The 24,107-nt window shown below is 42.8% G+C and overlaps 1 long non-coding RNA gene across 2 annotated transcripts in view; it reads left to right on the forward strand.

Annotated features, from left to right (window-relative positions):
* Positions 1–24,107, forward strand: part of LOC123576372 — a 109,469-nt gene that overhangs the window by 53,714 nt on the left and 31,648 nt on the right. For both annotated transcript variants that reach the window (XR_006701335.1, XR_006701337.1), the window contains exon 4: positions 14,511–14,667. This is a non-coding gene — a long non-coding RNA (uncharacterized LOC123576372). The remainder of the gene's footprint in view (positions 1–14,510; positions 14,668–24,107) is intronic.

Raw genomic sequence — 24,107 nt, forward strand, 5'->3', positions numbered from 1 at the left:
AGACATGTGGTGTTTTCACACTTTGGTATTGGGTCCCCATGGGGAGAGACCTTAGCTAAATTTAGGGTTTGATTGAGTGACATCACCAGTGCTGAAGCGAATCCAGTCTTGTGATCTCCATGGAGGGTTGAAGTGAGGGCCCATGCGAAGGTGCAGGTCATGAGTAGGCTTTGAATTGAGATAGGGTTAGGGATTTGTTGAGAGTTCTGGCTAGTGTTAGGGTTAGGGTTAGTTCCCAGGGGGATCCAAACGCTGACCACACAGCAGTGCAGTTGTCTACCTGAAGGGCTGAGTGAGGGCACAGTGGATCATGCTCGTCAGAATTAATTTTTGGGTTCAAAGGCCAGACAACTGTATGGACCACTGGTCGGGTAGGCCTCAGGAAATCTCAGGGGCAGCTACAGTGGGGCTTGGAAACAACATAGTGATGTTCCAGGTTCTATGCCAGGTGATTCTGCACCGCTTCAGGGCCCCAGGCGCGTGGGGTTGTCAGACTTTGGTATTGGGTACCCATGGGGAGAGAGCCTTAGCTAGGGCTAGGGTTCGATCCAGGGACATTGCCAGTGTTGACAAGACCAGTCTCGTGACCTTCCTGAAGGGCTGAAGTGGGGGCCCATGTGACGGTGCGCTTCAAGTGTAGGGTTAGAGTTCGAGATAGGGTTTGGGTTCGCCTGAGGTTTCTGGTTAGAGTTTCTGTTAGGTTTAGGTCTCAGGAGCCTCCAGACACTGACCCCAAGGCAGTGCAGATGTTTCCCCGAAGGGCTGAGTGGAAGACACAAGGGAGGGTGCCGGTCATGATTAGCCTTTGGATTCTAGGCCACACAAATATCTGGGCCCCCCTTCGGGTAGGCCTCGGTAAACCTCTCTTGCAGATGCAGTCACCCTTAGAAAATGACATACTGATGTTCCACGTTCCATGCCGAGTATTTCTGCACCGATTCTTGAACCCTGAGCGGGCTGTGGTCAGACTTTGGAATTGGGTCCCCATGGTGAGAGAGTCTTAGCGAGAGTTAGGATTCGGTCCAGGGAAATAGACCCGGCTCAAGCGACTCCAGTTTTGTGATCTCCCTCAAGGGCTGAAATGAGGGCACGTGGGAGGGTGCGGGTCAAGTGTATGGTTAGTGTTAGAGAATGGGTTAAGTGTAGGGTGAGTGTTATGTTTAGGGTTATGTTTAGGGTTAGTGTTAGGTCCCAGGAGTCTCCAGGCACTGACCCCACAGCAGAGCCTTTGTCTCCCCAAAGGGCTGAGTGGGGATCACAAGGGAGGGTGCTGGTCAGGATTAGTCTTTGGGTTTCAAGGCCAGATGAACGTATGGGCCATCCTTCGGGTAGGCCTCAGGAATCCTCTTGTGCAGATGGAGTCACGCTTTGTAAACGACATGGTGATGTTACACGCTCCATACCGAGTATTTCTGCACCGATTCTCGAACCTGTCTGCGTGGTATTGTCAGACTTTGGAATTGGGACCCCATGGGAAGAGAGGCTTAGCTAGGTTTAGGATTCGGTCCAGGGAAGTTGCCAGGGCTGAAGCGACACCAGTGTTGTTAATTCCATGGAAGGTGAAGTGAGGGAAAATGTGTGGCTGTGAGTCCGCTGTAGAGTTAGTGTGCTAGATAGGGTTAGGTGTAGGGTGAGGGTTATGGTTTGGGTCATGGATAGGGTTTGGGTTAGGTCACAGGAGACTCCAGGCACTGAACCCACAGTAGATCAGTTGTCTCCCTGAAGGGCTGAGTGCACTACACAAAGGAGGGTGCCGGTCAGCATTAGGCTTTGGGTTCTAAGGCCAGAAAAATGTATTGGCCACCCTGAAGGTAGGCCTCAGAAATCCTCTAATGCAGCTGCATTCGTGCTTTGCAAATGACATGGTGAATTTCCATGTTCCATGCCGAGTATTTCTGCACTGATTGTCGGTCTCGTGTGCGTGCTGTTGTCAGACTTAAAATTTATTCCACATGGGGAGAGAGCCTTAGCTAGGTTTAGGGTTCGGTCCTGGGAAGTCACCAGGGCTGAAGCGACTCCAGTTTCATGATCTTCCTAGAGGGCTGATTGAGGGCCCATGCGAAGTTTCAGGTGAAGTACAGGGTTAGGGTTAGAGATAGGGTTAAGTGTAGGTTGAGGGATATGGTTTGGGTTACGGTTTCGGTTAAGGTTAGGTCCCAGGAGGCTCCAAGCACTGATTCCACAAGAGTGCCATTGTCTCCCTGAGGGGCCGAGTGGTGTCCCCAGGGAGGGTGTCAGTCAGGATAAGTCTTTGGGTTCCAATTCCAGACAAATGTATGGGAGACACTTCGGATAGGCCTCAGGAATCCTCTCGTGCAGCTGCAGTCGTGCTTTGGAAATGACGTGGTGATGTTCTACATTCTGTGTAGAGTATTTCTACACTGATCTCGAAACCGTGTGTTTGCTGTTGTCAGTCTTTGGAATTGGTTCCCCACGGGGTTAGCGCCTTAACCAGGGTTAGGGTTAGGGTTAGGTCCAGGGAAGTCGGCAGGGCCAAAGCGACTCCAGGTTCGTGATCTCCCTCGTGGGCTGAATTGAGGGCCCAGCGATGATGCGGGTCAAGTGTAGGGTTAGAGTTCAAGATAGGATTAGGTTTCGGTTGAGGGTTCTGGTTAGGATTACGTTTAGGGTTAGGGTTAGAATTAGGTCCCAGGAGGCTCGAGGCGCTGAAAGCACAGCAGTGCAGTTGTCTCCCTGCTGGGCTGAGTGTACAAGGGAGGGTGCTAGTCAGGATTAGTCTTTTGGTTCCAAGGCCTGACAACTCTATGGGTCACTGGTGTAGTAGGCTTATGAATCCCATCAGGCAGCTACAGCCAGGCTTTCGAAAGCACATGGGGACCTTCCAGGTTCTATCTCGAGTGATCCTGCACCGCTTCTGGAGCCCAGGCATGTGGTGTTGTCAGACTTTGGTATTGGGTCCACATGGGGAGAGAGCCTTAGCTAGGGTTAAGGTTCTATCCCTGGATGTTAACAGGTCCGAAGCGACTCCAGTCTCGTGATGTCCCTCCAGGGATGAAGTGAGAGCCCATGCGACGGTGATGGTTAAGTGGAGGGTTAGTTATTGAGTTAGGATTAGGTTTCAGTTGAGGGTTCTGGTTAGGCTTAGGTTTAGGGTAGTGTTAGGACCCAGGATGCTCCAGGCGCTGAACCCACAGCAGTGCAGTTGTCTTCCCAAAGGAATTAGGTGAGGGCACATGGTAGGGTGCTGGTCAGGATTAGTCTTGGGCTTCCAGGACCACACAACTCTTTGGGCCACTGGTCAGTGAGGCCTCTGGAATCCTCTTGGGATGCCGCAGCCGGGTCTTTGAAAGGACATGGTGTTGTTCCAGGTTCTATGCCGAGTGATCCTGCACCGCTTCTGGACCCCAGGTGCGTGGTGTTGTCACACTTGGTTTTGGGTCCCCATGGGGAGAGAGCCTTAGCTAGGGTTAGCTAGGGTTAGGGTTTGGTCCAGGAACATTGCCAGGGATGAAGCGACTCCAGTCTTGTGATCTCCCTCGAGGGCTGAAGTGAGGGCCCATGCGACGGTGTGGGTCAAGTGTAGGGTTAGGGTTACAGATAGGGTTAGGTATAGGGTGAGGGTTATGTTTAAGGTTATGTTTAGGGTTAGGGTTAGGTCCCAGGAGTCTCTAGACATCCCACAGCAGAGCAATGTCTCCCCAAAAGTCTGAATGGAGTACACAAGGGAAGGTGCCAGTCAGGATTAGTTTTCAGTTCCAAGGCCAGAGAAATATATGGGCCACCCTTCGGTTAGGCCTAAGAATTCCTCTAGTGCAGCTGCCTTAGCTCTTTGGAAATGACGTTGTGATGTTACACGCTCCATGGCGAGTATTTCTGCACCGATTCTTGAACCCGTGTGCGTGCTGTTGTCAGACTTTGGAATTGGGTCCCCATGGGAAGAAAGTCTTACCTAGGGTTAGGGTTCGGTCCAGGGACATTGCCAGGGCCAAAGTGATACCAGTGTTGTGTATCCATGGAGGGTGACGTGAGGGCACATTCTTGGTTCTGGGTCTGTTTTAGAGTTAGTGTGATAGATAGGGTCAGGTGTAGGGTGAGGGTTAGGGTTAGGGTTACGTCCCAGGAGGCTCCAGGTACTGAACCCACAGCAGAGGAGTTGTCTCCCTGAAGGTTTCAGTGGAGTACACAAGGGAGGGTGCCGGTCAGGATTAGTCTTTTGGTTCCATGCCCAGTCAAATGTGTGGGCCACCCTTCTGGTGGGGCTCAGGAATCCCCTCGTACAGCTGTCTCCCCGAAGTTGTCTCCCCGAAGGGCTGAGTGGAGTACACAAGGGAGGTTTCCAGTAAGGATTTGTCTTTGGGTACAAAGTCCAGACAAGTGTATGGAATGCTCTTCGTGTAGTACTCATAAATCCTCTGTTGTAGCTGCAGTCGTGCTTTGGATATGACATGATGATGTTCCATGTTATGTTGAGTATTTCTGCACCGATTCTGGAACCCATGTACGTGCTGTTATCAGACTTTGGAATTGGGTCTCCATGGGGAGAGAGCCTTAGCTAGGGTTAGGGTTCGGTACAGGGACATCGCCAGGGCTGAAGCGATACCATTCTCGTGAATTCCATGGAGGGCTGAAATGTGGGCACATGGGCGGGCGTGGGTCTGGTTTAGAGTTAGTGTGAGAGTTCGTGTTAGGTTTAGGTGTAGCGTTAGGGTTACGTTTCTGTTTATGGTTGAGATTAGTTCCCAGGAGGTTCTAGACCCTGAACCTACAGCAGTGCAGTTGTCTCCCCAAAGGGCTGACTGGAGTGCAGAAGGAAGGGTACCGGTCAGCATTAGTCTTTGCGTTCCACGGCCCCACACCTATATCCCCACTCTTTGATAGGCCTCAGGAATCCTCCTGTGCATCTGAAGCCCTGCTTTGGAAATGACATGGTGATGTCCCACGCTTCACACAGAATTATCCTGCACCGCTTCTCAACCAATTGTGCCTGCTCTTGTCAGACTGTGGAAATTCGGTCTCCATATGCAGAAAGCCTTAGCTACAGTTAGGGTTTTGGCCAGGGAAATCTCCAGGGCTGATGTGACACCAGTCCTGTGATCTCCCTGAATCGATGATATGAGGGCACATGCATGGTGCGAGTCAGGTGTAGGGTGAGTGTTAAAGATGAGGTGAGGTTTAGGTTCACGTGTATACTGTGGGTCACTGTTAAGATTAGGGCTTGGTCACAGGAGGCTCCTGGCACTATACCCCCAGTAGGGCCATTGTCACCCCACAAGGCTGAGTAGAGGGGTCTAAGGAGGGTCCCAGTCAGGCTGAGTTTTGGGTGCCAGTGCCACTCCTCGGTTAGACCTCAAGAAGTCCCCTGTGGAGCTCCTTCTGGTCTTTGGAAATGACATGATGATGTTCCAGGTTCCATGCCACGTAATCCTCCTCCGCTTCTGGGCCCCATGTCCGTCATGCCCTCAGACTTAGGAATTGGGTCCCCATTAGGAGAAAGCTTTTGCCAAGGTTAAGGTTCGTTCCATGGATGTTGCCAGGGCCAAAGCGACACCAGTGTCATGATCACCCTGAGGGCTGAATGAGGGTCCATGCGCGGGTGCGGGTCATGTGTAGGGTTAGGTTTAGAGTTGGGGTGAGGTTTAGTTTGAGCGGTATGTGAGTGTCAGAGTTAAGGTTAGGGTTAGGTCCCAGGAAGCTCCAAGCGCAGAACCTCCGCAGGGTAGTGGTCTCCCCAGAGGATTGTGTGTGGGCCTCATCAGAACGGGCTGTTCAGGCTTAGTCTTTGTGTTCCAGGACCAGCCTCATGTGTGTGCCATCTTCAGTTGGGCCTCATCAGCCCCCTTGTGCTGCTCCATGTGGGCATTGGAAACGTCATGATGATGTTCAATGTTCCATGTCAAGTATTTCTGTACCGCTTTGGGCCATTTGTTTGTGGTGTTCTCAGAGATAGGAATTGGGTCCCCATCTAGAAACATCCTTAACTAGGGTTAATGTTCTGACCAGGGACTTCACCAGTGTGGATGTGACACCATTCCTTTGTGTCGTGTGCGTTGGGTTAGGGTTTGGGATTGGGTTTGGTGTTAGGGGTTAGGGTTATGGTTAGGGTTGGTGTTAGGGGTTAGTGTTAGGGGTTAGAGTTAGGTTTATGCATTAGGATTATGTTTAGGGTTATGGTTAGTGTTTAGTGTTATGGTTAAGGGTTAGGGTTTGGAGTTAGAGTTAGGTTTGGCATTAGGTTTGGGCTTGGGTTAGGCTTAGGTTTAGGGTTATGGTTTGGGTTTGAGAGTTAGGGTAATGGTTAGATGGTGGGGTTAGGGTAAGTTGATAGCATTAGTGTTAGGGTTTGCATTAGGTTTAGGGATAAGGTGAGGTCTAGGTCTAGGACTTGGGTTCGGGTTATGGGTGTGGATATTCGATTAGCGGTTAGCGTTAGGGTTAGTGTTAGAGTTTTATGGTTAGGGTAGGGTTAGTTTTAGGTTTTATAGTTTTAGGGTTATCAGGTAAAGTTAGAGTATTAGGGTTAGGGTTTTAGGGTTAGAGTTATAGGGTTAGGGTTAGAGGTTTAGGCACAAGGTTACAGTAAGTTTAGGGTTTGTTTTCTTTCTCAGTTCGGTAGGGTTAGGTTTGGGTTTAGGCGTAGGGGTAGCGACAGGGTTTAGTGTCAGGGTTATGTTTAGGGTGAGATGTTATGTTTAGGTAATGGGATTTGGGATAGTGTTAGGGTTAGGTCTAGGGCAAGAAGTAAGTAATGTTTGCACTCCCACTTGGAGCGGGGAGATGTTTATGTGTGGACACCGCCCTGCATCTTGGAGGGAGTGTGTTCATTTTTTTCGCCCCTGTATCTCTGCACTGGAGTTTGTTTTTGCCTTGCCCCATTCTTGCTTGGTTCTGGAATGTTTCACACCGCGACCCTGCCTCTCTCGGTATGATAGGATTTCACGTATTGCCTCATCCGTTTTTGATGCATAGGGTTCATAGTTTAATCTCTATATCATTTTTTTTATTTTAATTATTTTCTTCATTCTGTCCTTTGTGAGTTTTGTTTGTTGTCTTTTTTCTGGTTTTTATTTTATAAAGTTATGGAGTTTACTTCAGTGCTCTTTTTTTTTTTTTTGTTTTTTGTTTTTTTGTTTTTTTTCCTGAGGCAGACTTGTATTGTTATAAACTTCCCTGTTAGAACCAGTTTTCCGGCTTTACAGAAGTTTGGATTGTTGTGTTTTCATTTTCATTTGTTTCCATGTTTTTTTGGATTTTCTCTTTGATTTGTTGGTTGAGCCATTGATTGTTTAGTAGCATGTTATTTAACTTCCATGGTTTTGTGCCTTTTCCAGATCTTTTTTCTTGTTGTAGACTTCTAGTTTCATAGCATTGTGGTCTGAAAAGACACATGGTATGGTGTCGATCGGTTTGATTTTGTTTTGGCTTGTTTTATGACCTAATATTTTATCGAGTGTGGGGAATTTTTTATGTGCACGTGAAAAGAATGTGTATTGTGCTGTTTTAGGATGGAATGTCTAAAATATATCGGCTAAGTCCATCTGGTCTCCTCTATCATTCAAAGTCTCTACTTCCTTGTTGATTTTCTGATGGAAATATCTCTCCATTGATGTCATTGGGGTGTTAAAGTGCCCTACTATTATTGGATGACTATCAATTCTTTAGTTTTGATCTGCTTTGTGTATTTGGGTGCTCTCAGGGTGAGCGCATATATGTTTACAATTGTTCTATCTTTTTGTTGCGTTGTATCTTTTATTATTATAGTGTCCTTCTTTGTCTCTTGTTACAGTTTTATTTTTAAATCTATTTTGTCTGATAAAGGTACTGCTACTGCAGATTTCTTTTGAAACCTTAGTTCTCTAATTTGTCTCTTGTAGGTAGAAGATAGATGGGTCCTATATATTTACTCATTCTATCACCCAGTGCCTTTTATTATGAAGAGAGAGAGCACAGGCATGGGAGGGCGGGGTGGGGGGAATGAGGGAAGAGAGAGATAGAGAGAGAGGGAGAGAGAGAATGAGAATGAGAATGAATCCTCACCAAGTTCCATGCTCAGTGCAGAGCCCAGTTGGGGCTCAATCCCATGATCCTGCGATCATAGCCTGAACCGAAATCAAGAGTCGAAATCTCAAGCGATTGAGCCATCCAGTTGCCCCTATCTGTCACCCAGTGCCTTTGATTTGAGCATTTATTCTGTTTCTATTCAAAGTAATTGATAGACATGTACTTGTCCTATTATTACTTGATATTGGTTATTTCTGATTTTTTCTGATCCTTTGTTCTCTTTCTCTTTTTTTGATTCTCTGGGTTTCTTCACAGTTTCACAGTTGAAATTGTTTGTCTTTATACTCTGCATATGTATTAGTAGTGTTTGATTTGTGGGTATTATTAGGTTTGTACCTAACCACTACTGCATATAGGAGTCTATATTAAGTTGATAGTTGTTTAAGTTTGAACCAGTTGTTTACTCCTCTCCTCCCCGTGTTGTAGCTATGTAGTGTTCCTATTTCGAAACCGTTCATATTGTGAATACCTTGACTGATGTTTTACAGATATACTCATTTTCATTGCTTTTGCGTTTCACACTTTAATATTGTCACTTTAGGTGTTTCTTTCCCACTTAAAGAGTCCCCTTTAACATTTCTTGCAGGGGTGGTTTGTTGATTGTGAACTCGCTTAGTATTTATTTGGGAACCTCTTGATCTTCCTTCCATCTGAATGATAGTTTGCTAGATAGACTCTCTTTGGCTGCAGATGTTTTCCATTCGGCACCTTTACCAAACCGTGCTGCTCACTTACGGTTTCAAAGTTTCTTCTGAAATACATCCAGTGATAACTTTATGGGGTTTCCCTTGTAGGTAACTGTCAACTTTTGTTTTCTTGCTGTGAAAAGTTTTCTTTATCACGACATTTTGGGTTTTAATAACTATACGACTTGCTTCTGTTGAATATAATGGGGGTTCTTTGTGCCTCCTGCTCTGGATCTGTTTCCTTCCGCGCATTAGGGAAGTTTTCATTTATTGTGTCTTCAAATAAATTTTCGGATTCTATTTCTCAGAGTTCTGAGAATGAGAAATAGGACAGAAAAGACCTATTGAAGGTTCTCTGATGAGTCACTGGATTTGCATGCGTGGAGAATAGATTTGAGACTCAAATGAACAACCTACCTTTAACTTCTAAGAACTAGAAGAAAAAAAAACGATCTATGCCCAATGTTCTCAAAAGGGAGAAATTAATCCATATGAGAGTGGGAACCAATGAAACAGACCATGAAATCAATAGAAAATATGAAGAAGACCAACAGTGGGTTTTCAGAAGAGTGAAACAAAATTGTCAGCGCTATACATAGACTATGCTAAGACATAAAGAGGACCAAATTCAAAAGAATTATACATAAAAGAGAAGATACTATGCCTTATACCAAAGAAACATAAAGCAGACAAAGTGGCAACTATGGCCAAATTAGATTACAGAAAACTACCTACCTAGAAGAAATGGATAGGTTCTTAGAAACACACAACCTACCAAGATTGTATCAGGAAGATATAGAAGGTTTGCACAGACCCATTAAAGGAAGACTGTATCAATACAAAAAGATAACCAATGTAAGTAAATTGAATCAGTAATCGAAGTTCTGCCAAGGAAGAAAACCCCAGGACCAGGTGGATTCATTGGTGAATTTAACCAAACGTTTGTAGAAGAACTAACAGCAGTCCTCTCACTGATTCAAAAGGAATGAACACCACCAAACTCATTTCATGAGACTGGAATTACCCTGGTAAGAAGCCAGAAAGGATACTACCTGAACAGAAATCTATAGGCCAGTATCCCCGTGATGAATATAGATGAATAATTCCCAGTAACATGCAGGCAAACCAAATTCAGGATCACATGAAAAGAATCATTGACAGTGATGAAGGGTTTTTTCCCTGTAAAGGCAGGATGTTTCAGAAATGCAAATCAATAAATGTGACCCCTCACAAAATTGAATGAAATAAAAATCAACCAGAAACCAGACTCTTAACTATAAATAGCAAATGGAGGGTTACTATAAGTGAGGTGGGCAGGGGCATGGGTTAAATGGGTGATGGGCTATGGAGGGCACTAGCAGTGAGGATCACTGGGTGTTGTATGTAAGTGATGGATGACTACATTCTATACCTGAAATTAACATACACTGTATGTTAACCAATTGGAATTTAAATAAAAACTTGAAAAAATAAATACTAAAGAAATGCATACATAAATTTAAACTAAACTAAATAAATACATTTTATTTTATTTTATTTTCAATATATGAAGTTTATTGTCAAATTGGTTTCCATACAACCTCCAGTGCTCATCCCAAAATGTGCCCTCCTCAATACCCATCACCCACCCTCCCCTCACTCCCACCCCCCATCAACCCTCAGTTTGTTCGCAGTTTTTAAGAGTCTCTTATGCTTTGGCTCTCTTCCAGTCTAACCTCTTTTTTTTTTTCCTTCCCCTCCCCCATGGGTTTCTGTTAAGTTTCTCAGGATCTACATAAGTGTGAAACCATATGGTATCTGTCTTTCTCTGTATGGCTTATTTCACTTAGCATCACACTCTCCAGTTCCATCCATGTTGCTACAAAGGGCCATATTTCATTCTTTCTCATTGCCACGTAGTACTCCATTGTGTATATAAACCACAATTTCTTTATCCATTCATCAGTTGATGGACATTTAGGTTCTTTCAAAAATTTGGCTATTGTTGAGAGCGCTGCTATAAACATTGGGGTACAAGTGACCCTATGCATCAGTACTCCTGTATCCCTTGGGTAAATTCCTAGAAGTGCTATTGCTGGGTCATAGGGTAGGTCTATTTTTAATTTTTTGAGGAGCCTCCACACTGTTTTCCAGAGTGGCTGCACCAATTTGCATTCCCACCAGCAGTCCAAGAGGGTTCCCGTTTCTCCACATTCTCACCAGCATCTATAGTCTCCTGATTTGTTCATTTTGGCCACTCTGACTGGCATGAGGTGATATCTGAGTGTGGTTTTGATTTGTATTTCCCTGATGAGGAGCGACGTTGAGCATCTTTTCATGTGCCTGTTGGCAATCTGGATGTCTTCTTTAGAGAAGTGTTTATTCATGGTTTCTGCCCATTTCTTCACTGGATTACTTGTTTTTTGGGTGTGGAGTTTGGTGAGCTCTTTATAGATTTTGGATACTAGCCCTTTGTCCGATATGTCATTTGCAAATATCTTTTCCCGTTCCGTTGGTTGCCTTTTAGTTTTGTTGGTTGTTTCCTTTGCCGTGCAGAAGCTTTTTATCTTCATAAGGTCCCAGTAGTTCATTTTTGCTTTTAATTCCCTTGCCTTTGGGGATGTGTCAAGTAAGAAATTGCTATGGCTGAGGTCAGAGAGGTCTTTTCCTGCTTTCTCCTCTAGGGTTTGGATGGTTTCCTGTCTCACATTCAGATCCTTTATCTATTTTGAGTTTATTTTTGTGAATGGTGTGAGAAAGTGGTCTAGTTACAATCTTCTGCATGTTGCTGTCCAGTTCTCCCAGCATCATTTGTTAAAGAGACTGTCTTTTTTCCATTGGATAGTCTTTCCTGCTTTGTCAAAGATTAGTTTGCCATATGTTTACAATAGCATCAAAAACAATAAAATTTATTGGAATAAATTTAGCCAAGGAGGTGAAAGATCTCTACAGAAAACTAGAAAACCTGTGTGCAGAAATGGAAGAAATTCAATTTGCATGGAAGAAACAGAACACACAAGTCAGTGAAAAGCCACCCCATGTACATCTGTACGAGGAATTAATACAGATACAATGTCCATACTACTCAAAGCCCTCTAGAGATTCAGTGCTATCTCTATCAAGACTCCGATGTAATTTTTATGCAATTAGAAACACATACCCTCAAATGTATTTGGAACCACAAAAAGACCCTAAGTAGCCAATGCAAGAAAGGACAAAATAGGAGGCATCACACTTCTTGATTTCAAGTTTCATTCTACGACAAAGAAGTCACTGTTATGTCGCTGGCATAAGCACACACACAAGACAATGGAACGGAAACTGAGAGCCCAATCTAAACCCATGCATGCACAGTCAACTCGTATTTGACAAGGGAGTCAAAAATACACAGTGGAGAAGAATAGTCTCTTGAATAACTGGTGCTGGGAAAATTGGATATTCACATGTATAAGAATAAAGGTTAGCACCGTATGTTACACCACTCCCTAAAGACTGAAAGGAAGAAACATAGAGAGATGTGGTTAGAGAGAAACAGTGACAAAGAGGAAGTACAAAGAGGAAGGTAGACACCTGCTCGAGGTATGTGGATGGTGTTAGATGCGTTAGGGGAGAGGGGATGTATGAGGTGGCTCTGAGTGCTGGGGAAGAAAGGGCTTGTACCATGGGCACCAGAGTTCCATGACCCCAAGACTCCAACATCCCTGGGTCCAAGCTCTGTAGAAGCCATTGGAATTGAACAGATGGGTATCCCTCATTTCTTCTGGAATTGTGAGGCTCAGCCTCATGTTCTGTCATGGAGAGGGATGTCTTGAGGGAGATTGTGCTGCTCTTTGGCAGGTATACTCCAAGTCTGCCCTGTGGGGAGGTGTCCTGGGGCCATCTCTCTCACTGCCCCAGGCCCTGTTGGATTTCCCCCCTCCCCCACCAGTTGGCCTTCCTCAAGTTCTGAACCCAGGCATCAGGCATCATGTTGTCCCCAGGTCCTGAAGTCTGTACCTGGCAGAGGTGGACTGCTGATATTGATTAAAAAAAATTGACAATAAGGTCCATATCCTCCCTCTGGGACTAGCGGTGTGCATCCCAATCGTGGGTTGCTATCCTCCTGTCCACAACTAATCTGAGGATTCCAGAAGGTAGGTGAACACTATAAAACACTCTAGTCTTCTCTTACATCAAATTCAAAGACATTTTCTTGTCCCAGCTTTCTTTTAATGCTGAAGAGATGGCAATTAGTAATTGAAGGCATAATGGTCCTATAGGATATTTACCTATATGACTGGTGGACATTATTTCATCCATCCGTGTCACTAAAGCACGTTTCATTGGAAATATTAGCCAAGGATACATACTGTAAATTCACAAATGATGTGTAGCTCCCTGTAAGTTGCATTCTGACCTTGTCACATATGTGTCATCAAAGATATTATTAGTGACTTTTCAGATAAGCTCTCCACATCAAGATGGTGATGTTAGAGAATCTGGTATAAATGGAATTTCACAGATTCCAAATTAGGAATTATTTTTCATTTTTAATGTTTCTTTTTTCTTTTTTTGAGAGAGCCCGAGCTGGGGAGGGGGGAGAGAGTGGGAGATACCCAATCTGAGGCAGGCTCGAGGCTCTGAGCTCTCAGGACAGAGCCTGACGTGGGGCTCAAACTCATGGACTGCAAGATCACAACTTGCGTCAAAGTCGGACGCTTAACTGACTAAGCCACCCAAGGGCCCCAGGAATGATAGTTTATTGGCAAAGAAGGAGAAATTAAAAATAGTGTAGAAGGAGAAATTAAAAATAGTGTAAAGGATGTCTATTTTTAATTGAAATATTGTTCACACATTTGTTGTATGAGTTTTAGGCATACATTGTAGTCATTCCATATGTCTATGAATTATATTGTACTTAAGCACAAGTGTAGCTATCCTGTGAAAGCATGCAACAGTATTATTACAGGATTGACTCCATTACATTGGCTGTCCCTTGTATCCCTAGGACTCATTCATTCCATAGCTGTCGCCGGTATCTCTCTCATAGGTGTTCATTCTTTACCTAACCTAAGTATTTTGGTGGTAAACACAATTACCACTTGCTCAGCAAGTGTAAATTGGCGGTCTATTTTTCTGTGAACATTGCTTAAACCATTACAAGTGATGTCATTACGTTAATAAATTCGGTTTCATTCTTCACTCACAAGAAAGGAGAAGGAAAAGATTTCTTTGTGTCCCAGGCCCTGTCATTAAAACCTTTCCCAATGTGGAGAACAGGTTTAGTTGCCCAGGCACCTTCAGTGTCTCAGCTGAGCGACCAGGGCCTTCCACATTGCAAAAATTCCCATGATGGCCAACAGAGAGAGCTCGAGGACCACAGACCCGGAGAGGCGGGTTCCTCTGCCCAGGCAGTGATGGCCAGCAGAAGGCGCACCATCGGCTTTTCTGACCCAGGGCACCTGAGAGCAGGGAGGGCTTTGATTGCTCCCAGAGTACTCAGGGCCTCTGCCGCTGCCTCAGTACAGAGAGCAGAGCTGCATTTCCAGCAGGTTGTGCCGCCCGCCCCAGAGGAGATCTTGGGAGCTTTGTAGCAACTTGGCATCTCCTGAGTCGCCAGAGAGAATTTGTCTTATTGTACTGAGTGCTGAGGAGTGGGCTCTGGGTGGCTTCCCTGGGCAAGGTGGTTGCTGAGATGCACAGGCCCTTGCATTTTCTGGGCTGTTCCCGTGTTTCATTCCTCCCCTTCCTGGACAGTATTTGAACAAGACATATTTTACTAAAGGTCTTGTGGATTGCGGAGTCCCACGACATCACCTCATCGATGCAGTCGATGGTTTGTTCCAGATTCAGGCTTGTTTCCGGGAAGAAACCCTGACAGAAATTCAGAAGAACGGGAGCTGCATTCCGTTAGGACATGAATACATGAAATGCTCGTCTTGGGAACTCCTAGAAGAATGAGCTGGGACCCACTTTCCGAGTCCTGCTAGAACCAGTGACCGAGGTAAGGGCACAAACTGTCCCCCACATCATACATGCTTTTTAAAAAGTTTCATGGTTATTTTTCCAACCTAATTAAGTGATTGCAAACTACAGAAAACCTGGTAGATACCTGTCATTAATGTACGTTAGCTTTCATTTAAATTGCAGTGAGTGAAGATACAGTGTAGTATTAGTTTCAGGTGTAAAATATAGAGCAACCCTTCCACACGTCATCCGGTGCTCATCCCAGGTGCGCTTCTTAATCGCAGCAGCTGTTTCACCCATTCCCCAACTTGCTCTGGAAGCCTTCAGTTTGTTTCCCAGTTCGAGTCTGTTTGTCACTGTCTCCCCGCCCCCCGCCCCCCCCCCCGCTTTGTTTTGTTTTATTTCCATGTGTTAGTGAAATCATCTGGTATTTGTATTTGTCTGAAAGGCTTATTTCACCCAGGATAACATTCTCTCGCTCCATCAAGCTCATGGCAAATGACAAGATTTCATGTTTTTACGGCCTAATAATATTACATTCCATAGACCACATCTCAATTTATTCATCAGTTGATGGATGCTTGGATAGTTTCTGTAATTTGGCTGTTTTAGAAAATGCTGCTGTAAACATCGTGGTGCATGTATCCCTGTGAATATTTTGTATTCTTTGTGGAAATACCTTGTAGTGAAATTGCTGGATCGTAAGGTACTTCCATTTCCAGTTTTTTTTTTTTTTGAGAAATCTCCATAATGTTTTCCAGACTGGCTGCACCAGTTTGCATTCCTACCCACAGTGCAAGAGGGTTATTCTTTCCCCACATCCTTGGCAACACCTGCTGTTTCATCCTTCATTGATTTTCGTCATTGTGACAGATGTGATGTGTTATCTCATTGTACTTTTGAATTGTATTTCCCTGAAGATCAGTGTTGTTGAGTATTTTTTCATGTGTCTCTTGGCCAGGTATATGTCTTCCTTCGGGAAATGTCCATTCGTGTCTTCTGCCCATTTTAAATCAGATTTCTCATTGTTTGGGTGCTGTATAACCGTATATATTTTGGGCACTAACCCTTTATCTGATGTCGTTTGCAAATATCATTCTGTAGGTGTTTTAGTTTTGTTGATTATTTCCTAGGTGACGGAAGGTTTTAATTTTTATGAAGTTTCATTATTTTTGCTTGTGTTTCCCTTACCTCTAGAGATATATCTACAAAGACATTTGCACAGGCAATGTCAAATAAGATACTACCCGTGTTATCCTCTGGGATTTTTATGGTTTCAGGTTTCACATATAGGTCTTTATCCATGTTGGATTTATTTTTGTGTATGTTGTAAGAAAGTGGTCCATTGTTGTTTTCGTTTTGTTTTGCAGGATGCTGTCCAGTTTTTCCAAAACCATATGTTGAGCCTTTTTTTAAGTTTATTTACTTATTTTTGAGAGAGAGCATGCAGAAGAGGGGCAGAGAGAAATGGAGACAGAGAATCCCACGCATGGTCTGCACTGCCCTGAGATCATAACCTGAGCTGAATTAACAATCACATGCTTTGTTGACTGAGCCACCCCTGTGTCCCAAGACTATCTTTTTTTCCATTGGATGTTCTTTCCTGCTTTGTTGAGAATTAATTGACCATATAGGTGTGAGTTCATTTCTGCGTTTCTATTCTATTGATCTATGCCTCTGTGTTTGTTGTTGTTGTTGTTGTCAGTACCATACTGTTCTGATCAGTACAGCTTTGTAATATAACCTAAAGTCTGGAATTGTGATGTCTCCAGCTTTGCTTTTCTTCTTCAAGTTTGTTTTGGCTGTTTGGGGACTTTTGTTATTCCATACAAATTTTGAGATTATTTGTTCTTGTTCTGTCACAAATGTTTTTGTTAGTGTGATAGGGATTTCATTATATGTGTAGATTGTTTTGAGGAGTGTAGACATTTTAACAGTATTTTGTGCTTCCCATCCATGAACATGAAATGTATTCCATTTCTTTGTGTCCTCTTCCATTTCTTTCATCAGTGTTTCATAGCCTTTAGAGTACAGGTCTTTCAATTCTTTGGTAAGGTTTATTCCTGGTTTCTTGTGGTATTTGTGAGCCTGTCAATGGGATTGATCCCTTACTTTCTCTCTGTGTTAATTCATGATTTGTGTTAGAAATGCAATACATCTATGTAGCTTGATTTCTGTATATTATGACTCGTGGAATTCATATATCAATTCTAGCAATTTTTAAGGGAATCTTTCATGCTTTTTATAGAACACATCATGTCAGTTCCAAATAGCGAAAGTGCTACTTCTTCCTTGCCGATTTGGATTCCTCTTATTTCTTTTTGTTGTCTGAGTGCTGTGGTTAGGGTTTCCCGTACTATGTGGAATAACAGTGGTGAGAGGGGTCATCCCTGTTTTGTCGCTGACCTTGGAGGAAAAATTTTCAATTTTTCCCCATTGAGGATGAGATGAGCTGTGGGTTTTTCCTAGATGACCTTTATTATGTGCAGGTAGGTTGACTCTCAATGTACTTTGCTGAGGGGTTTTATCATGAATGGATGTGACATTTTGTCAAATAGTTTTCCTGCATCTGTTGAAAGCATCGTATTGTTCTTATCCTTTCTCTTATTACTGTGGCGCATCATGTTGATTGATCTGTGAATGTGGAACCACCCTTGCAGCCCAGGAATATATCCCACTTGATTATGGCAAATGATTCTATTAATGTATTGTTGACTTTAATTTGAAGGTATTTTAATAAGAATTTCTGCATACATAGTCATCAGGCTATTTGGCTGCAGTTTTATTTAAAAAATTTTTTAACATTTTTTAAATGTTTATTTCTTTCCTTTGAGTACATAAAAGTGAGGGAGGGGCTCAGAGATAGGGAGAGAGAGAATCCTGGCCATGCCCCACACTGTCATGGCAGGATCCAACATGGGACTCGAACCCACGCACCGCAAGATAATGTCCTAGTCCGAAATTAAGAGTTGGACAGTAAACACCCCGAGCCACACAGGCGCCCCGCCAGTTTTCGGTTTTAGTGGAGGCTTTATCTGGTTTTGGTATCAGGGTAATGATGGCCTCATAAGATGAATTTGTAAGTTTTCCTTCTTTTTGATTTTTCGTAATAATTCGAGGAGAATACATATTACCTCTTTCTTAAATGGATGGTAGAATTCATTAGTTAAACCGTCTGGCCCAGAACTCTTGTGTTGGGGGGAGATTTTTTTTATTACTGATTTGATTTCTTTCTGTTTTCAGATTTTATGTATCTTCCTGTTTCAGTTTTGGTAGTATGTGTGTTTCTAGGAATTTGTCCATTTTTCTCAGAGTGTCCAATTTGTTGCATATAGTTGTTCATAATATTAACTTCTAACTGTATTTTTTGTGGTGTGGACTGTTATTTCTCCTTTCTTATTTGTGATTTTATTTATTGGAGTCCTTTCTCTCTTCTTACTGAAAAGTCTGCCTAGAAGTTTTCATGTTGTTTACTGTTTTCAAAGAACCAGCCCCTGGTTTCATTGATTTTGTCTAGTGTCTTTTTGGTTTGAATATCCCTTATTTCTGTCTGAATCTCTATTACTTCCTTTCTTCTGCTGTTCTTCTTCTGATATGTGACCTAGAATATGATCAATTCTGGAGAATGTCCCATGTGCGCTTGAAAAGAATATGTACTCTGCCATTTTAGTATGGAGTGTTCTAAATATATCTGTTAAACCCATCTGGTCCAGTGTGTCATTCAAAGCCATTGTTTCCTTGTTGATTTTCTGTTTACAGCTTCTGTCCATTGATGTGAGCGATGTGTTAAAGTCCTCTACTATCGTTATATTATAAAAAATAAGTTCCTTTATGGTTGTTGTTAAATATTTTATATACTTGGTGATCGCATGTTGGGTGCATCAAAATTTACAATCATTGGATCTTCTTGTTTTATTGTCCCCTTTAGTATGAGATAGCGTCCGTCTTCATCTCTTGTTATAGCTTTATTTATTTATTTATTTACTTTATTTATTTATTTATTTATTTATTTTAATTTAAGTCATAGTTGACATGCAGTGCATTCTCGGATTTGGGAGTAGAATTTGGTGATTCATCCCTTACATACAATACCCAGTGCTCATCACAACAAGTGCTCTCCTTAATACTCATCCCACATCTAGCCCAGCGCTGACCCATTTCCCTCCATCAACCTTCGTTTTTTTTTTCCTCTAACATTAAGAGAGTCATGTGGTTTGTTACCACTCTTCTCGTTTCCTGCCCCCTTCCCATGTTTTCATCTGTTTTGTTTCTTCAATTCCACATGAGTGAAATCATATATTTGTCTTTCTCTGATTGACATATTTCACTTAGCATAATACATTCTAGCTCCATCCACATCATTGCAAATGGCAAGATTTCATTCTTCTTGAAGTTGAGTTATATTTCTTTGTATATACATATGTTTGTATATATGAACTTACACATATGTACATATGTATATATGCGTATACATACACACACACACACACACACACACACACACACACCACAACTTCTTTATACCTTCATCAGTTGATGGATACTTGGGCTTTCTCTATAATTTGGCTACTGTTGATAATGCTGCTATAAATACTGGGTTCATGAAATGTCACTATTAGGTATTTACCCAAAGTGTACCAAAATAGAGTCTCGGTTTTAAAGGTTATTTTGCCTGATATAAGTATTGCTACTGGCTTTCTTTTGACATTATTGGCATAATAAATGTTTCTTCATTCCCTCACTTTAAATCTGAAGGTGACTTAAGTCCAAATAAAGCTTTGTAGGCAGCATCTAGATAGGTGTTGTTTTTGTTTGTTTGTTTGTTTGTTTGTTTGTTTTGTCCATTCTGACGCCCTATTCAATGTCTTATGATTGGAGCATTTAGTCCATGTACATTTAGAGTGATTATTAATAGGTATATATTTAGTGCCATTCTACTAGTTGTTTTGCCATTGTTTCTTGATGTTTTCTCTGATCCTTTCTTGTCTGTAACACTTTTAGTCCTAGATTTCCTCTCAAAGAGCCCGATTTAAATATTCTTTTCTTTTTTAAATTTTTTTTCAACGTTTATTTATTTTTGGGACAGAGAGAGACAGAGCATGAACGGGAAGGGCAGAGAGAGAGGGAGACACAGAATCGGAAACAGTCTCCATCTGAGCCATCAGCCCAGAGCCTTCTCACGGACCGCGAGATCGTGACCTGGCTGAAGTCGGACGCTTAACTGACTTTAAATATTCTTTTCTTTTGACTGGTAGTACATTTCTTTACTTCTTTTTAATATTTTTTTTTAAATTTAAGCCCAAGTTAGTTACTTTATAGTGGAATACAGTTTCAGCAGTAGAATTTAGTGATCCATCAAGTACAAAATATACCCAATACTCATCCCAAGTGTGCCCGTAATGCCCATCACCCATTTAGCCCATACCCCTATTCAGTAACCCTCCTGGAACCCTGAGTTTCTTCTCTGTATTTCAGAGTCTCTTATCGTTTGACTCCCTCTCTGTTTGTATCTTATTTTTGCTTTCCTTTCACTACGTTCATCAGTTGTATTAAATTCCACAGATGAGAGAAATCATATGAAGTGTGTCTTTCTCTGACATATTTTGCTTAGCATAATCAAGTCTGGTTCCATCCATGTTGTTTCAAAAAGCAAGATTTAATTCTTTTTTACCGCGGAGTAATATTCCATTGTATGAATATACCACATCTTCTTTATCCATTCATCTGTCAATGGTCATTTGGGCTCTTTGCATAATTTAGTTATTGTTGATAATGTTGCTATAAACATTGCAGTGCATGTGCCACTTCGACTCAGCGTTAGTGTATCCTTTGGATAAATACGTAGTAGTGCAATTGCTGGGGCCTAGTGTAGTTCTATTTTTAGTTTTTCTGACAAATCTCCATACTATTTCCAGAGTGTCTACACCACTTTGCATTCCCACCAGCATTTCAAAAGCGTTCCCTTTCTCTGCATCCTTGTCAACATCTGTCTTTTTCGGAGATGTTAATTTTAGCCATTCTGATAGGTGTGAGGGGATATCTCATTGTGGTTTCGATTTGTATTTCAGTGATGACAAGTGAGATTGAGCATCTTTTCATGTGTGACCAATCTGGATGCCATCTTTCTTAAAGTGTCTGTTCACGTCTTTTGCCCATTTCTTCACCGGATTATTTGGTTTTTGGGTGTTGAGTGTGATAATTTTTTATAGATTTTGGATACTAACCCTTTATCTGATATGTCACCTGCAAATATCTTCTCCCATTTCATTCAGTGGCCTTTCAGTTTTGCTGATTGTGTCCTCTGCTGTGCAGAAGCTTTTTATCTTGAGGTCCCAATAGTTCATTTTGGTTTTTATTACCCTTGCTTTGGAGACATGACAAGCAAGAAGTTGTTGTGGCCAGGATCAAGGAGGTAGATTGCCTGTTTTCTCCTCTAGGATTTTGATGGTCCCTTTCTTACATTTATATCTTTCATCCATTTTGAGGTGTGTGTGTGTATGTGTGTGTGGTTTAAGAACATAGTCCAGGTCCAATCTTCTCACTGTCCAGTTTTCCCGGTACCATTTGCTGAAGAGACTTTTGTTTTTCCATTGGATATTCTTTCCAGTGTTATCAAAGATTACTCGGCCATATGTTTGAGGGTCCATTTATGGGTTCCCCATTCCGTTCCATTGATGTCTGTGTCCGTTTTTGTGCCCGTACCATACTGTCTTGATGATTGCGGTTTTCTAATACACCATAAAGTCCAGATTTTAATGTCTCCAGCTTTGTTTTCTTTTTCAACATGACTTTGGCGATTTGGGGTCTTTTCTGGCTCCCTACAAATTTTAGGGTTGTTCTAGTTCTGTGAGGAATGCTGTTGTTATTTTGATAGGGATTGCATTGAATGTGTCGATTGCTTTGGGTAGTATTGACATTTTAATAATATTCGTTCTTCTCATCCATGAGCATGGAATGTTTTTCCGTTTCTTTGTGTTTCTTCTATTTCTTTCATAGATGTTGTATGGTTTGTTCCTTTATTTTTTTTTATCTTTGTTTACTTTTGAGAGAGAGAGAGAGAGAGAGAGAGAGCACATGAGCAGGGGAGGGCAGAAAGAGAAAGGGAGGGAGACACAGACTCTGAAGCAGGCTCCAGGCTCCGAGCTGTCAGCACAGTGCCCATCACGGGACTCAGACCCACAAATGCGGGATCATGTCCTGAACTGAAGTCGGCACTTAACCGACTGAGCCACCCAGGCGCCCCTCTATTGTTTTAAGTGTACTGATCTTTTACCTCTTTGGTTATGTTTACCCCTGGGTATTTGATGGTTTTCAGTGCAGTTGTAAAGTACATCAATCCTTGATTTCTCTCTGCTGACTCATTATTGGTGTATAGAAATGCAGTCAACTTCTGTATATTGATTTTATATCCTGAGACTTTCCTGAATTCCAGTATCAGTCCTAACAGTTTTTCCATGGAGTCTTTTGGATTTCCTTGGAAAGTATCATGTCTGCGAAGAGGGAAAGTTTGACCCTCCTTGCCAATTTGGACGCCTTGTATTTCTTTTTGTTGTCTGCTTGCTGAGGTTAGGACTTCCAACAGTTTGTGGAATAACAGTGGTGAGAGTGGACATCCCAGTCGTGTTCCTGACCTTAGGGGGAAAGCTCTCAGTTTTTCCTCATTGAAGATGATATTAGCTGTGGGACTTTCGTATCTGGACATACTGATATTCAGACAAGACCTTTCTACCCTTCCTTTCATGCGTGCTTTTTTTTCATCAAGAAAGGATGCTGCATTGTGTCAAATGCTCTTTCTGCATCTATTGAGAGGATCATATGGTTGTTATCCTTTCTTTTATTAATGTGATGTACCACATCAGTTGATTTGCAGATATTGAATTGGTGGTGCATCCCAGGAATAAATCCAATTCATTGTGGTGAGTAATTATTTGTATGTATTGTTGGATCCGGTTCGTTACTTTTTGTTGAGAATTTTTGCATCCAGGTTCATCAGGGAAATTGGTCTGTAGTTTTCCTTTCTGGTGGGATCTTTGTCCAGTTTGGACTCAAGGCCAAGCTGGCCTCATAGAATGAGTTTGGAAGTGTTCCTTCCATGTCTCTGGCCATGACCTTATCTTGTTCTTTCATTTGGGATGCATTCCTCTTGTCTTGGCATTTTGGCTGAGTATTTGCCTTCTCTGTGTTACAAAAGCTCATTATGTTAGCTGCCTGTGAGATGAATGGCTTTATGAAATGGAGGTCATCTAGTGTCCAGGGCCTGACACATCAGGGAGTGTCTGTGGTGTGTGTTGCGTACACTGTTTTGTGTTCTGGCTGCACTGTCCTTCAGGCCAGTTGTATGGACAATGTATGGTCTTTGGCCAGAATGTGCTGAGTTTTATCTAGGTCAGCTCCGATCTGCTTCTTAAATGAGACTTGAAATGACTGCCACTCGAAGTGAAGCTCTGCAGAACTGTCTGGTCAAGAGAGGTGGTGTGGTCATGGGCTTCCGCTGGTCTCCTGGGGAAGGGGACACGTCCATTGGGACTTAGGCAAGCCTGATTGACCTAGAAGGCCAGTCTCACCAGAGCACAGGAATGTGGGGTTGGTGTAAGCATCTTAGGCAGCCAGTGTGGGGATGACATTGTTTCCAGCAGATGGCTCTGTGTTTATGCTGTGGGGAAGAGGAGGAAAATGGTCCCACACACCTCCTCTGTCCTACCTCCTTTGTCCCCTTGTTGTGAACACTGCCTCTCAGGGATGCTCTCCATGATGAGTGTATAATTGCCCCACTGTGTGCACCAGGCGATGTACAGGTCACTGTTTCCATACCATCTGCCTGTAAGTAGTTTGCTGCCTTCTCTCAAGGATTAGACCAGTGCCCTCAGGGCTGTATCCCAGCCCAGCCTGCTCACCTTTGAAACTCCACATTCTCGGGGTCTGGATCACTTGGTTAAGTGTCCAAGTCTTGATCCTGGCTCAGATCATGACCTCGTGGTCATGGGCTTCTCTCTCTCCCTCTATTCCTGCCCCTCCCTTGCATTGCTCTCTTTCTCTCTCTCTCTCTCTCTCTCTCTCTCTCTCTCTCTCAAAATAAATAAACTTAAAACAAATTTAGTGGCATGGAATACCTTATTTAGGCGAGATTTCCTCCTTGAGGGAATGGCAGGGGTCTATCAGTTAAATTTCCAGCAATGACTAGGAATTTCATTGCTGACTGGTTAAAGGTTACATTCCTACAGGAATGAATTTAGGGTTAGTGACATGAGGCCTTAACGTAAGTAACTCCATGATGGTCCTGTGAGTTTTCTTTACATTCCAAACCCATATTTTTGCACATCAATTTTTTTATTAAAAACATAACCCTAAATAATATTTTAGCCATCTACTGCCGGCCCGATGATCATATCCTGTAAATCTGTGACCATCTCCTAATCATAGATGGAGATCAACTCTGTGGCTCTAAGATTTTTGTGACTCTAAATTACATTGATGTAT

The sequence above is a fragment of the Leopardus geoffroyi genome, chromosome D2 (assembly GCF_018350155.1).
Source record: "Leopardus geoffroyi isolate Oge1 chromosome D2, O.geoffroyi_Oge1_pat1.0, whole genome shotgun sequence".
NCBI lineage: Eukaryota > Metazoa > Chordata > Mammalia > Carnivora > Felidae > Leopardus > Leopardus geoffroyi.